Genomic DNA, 948 nt, shown 5'->3' with positions numbered 1-948 from the left:
GCACCCTACTCCACCAGGAAGCCTCCTGCCCAAAGACGCTCAGCTCTCTCAGGTCCCAGGTCCACAAACCTAGCTCCACCCAGTGCCCAGAGGCATCCCCACTGCAGCCATCTGCTGGTCCAGTAGTCTGGTCCCACGCTGCTGCTAGTCCCGTGGCACTGCCGTCTTGTGCCACAGCTGTCTCCACTGTTACAGCTCTCCAGTGTAAGCGCTTTCCAGTGTTACCTGTCTCCTGGGTCCAGAAGGTTCTCAGTGCAAGGACTCTGGGTCCAGAGGATGCACTCCACTCTCTGCTCTTATTCTTGATGGTAGTGAGATCCGCCCTCAACCTCTGGGATAGGTTATTTTTAAGCCTAACAGATGGCAGAATTGACCAATCCCCTTGATGGGCCACAGACACCTTATTTGCATATTCCAGCCAACCCTGGCAAGAGTTTCACATACTTTATTTGCACAGCCCCACCCCCACAAGGGGTCCATGTACCTTATTTGCATTAGTAGATGGTCTAATCCCCACAAGGGTTCCACACACCTTATTTGCATAGTCCCAGTCAGTCATTTAATAGGAGTTACAAAACCATGGCTAGAAAGACCATACAAAAGCGATTCGCTGTACCACAGACACCATCAAGAAAGTGTATAGAAAACCCACAGAATGGGAGAAAATATGTGCAATCATATATTTGATAAGAGACTTGTATATATCCCACAGAATGGGAGAAAATATGTGCAATCATATATTTGATAAGAGACTTGTATATATCCAGAATATTTAAAGAACTCTTGCGATTCAACAATAAAAAGACAAATTACCTTATTTAAAAATGGGCAAAGGATCTGAATAGACATTTCTCCAAAGAAAATATAAAAATGGACAATAAACCAGTTGCCATCAATTCGATTCTGATTCACGGCAACCCCATGTGTGTCAGAGTAGAACTGTGCTCC

The sequence above is a fragment of the Trichechus manatus genome, unplaced genomic scaffold (assembly GCF_000243295.1).
Source record: "Trichechus manatus latirostris isolate Lorelei unplaced genomic scaffold, TriManLat1.0 scaffold02561, whole genome shotgun sequence".
Taxonomy (NCBI): Eukaryota; Metazoa; Chordata; class Mammalia; order Sirenia; family Trichechidae; genus Trichechus; species Trichechus manatus.
The sequence above is the reverse complement of the archived record's forward strand: the minus strand, read 5'-3'. Positions refer to the sequence as shown.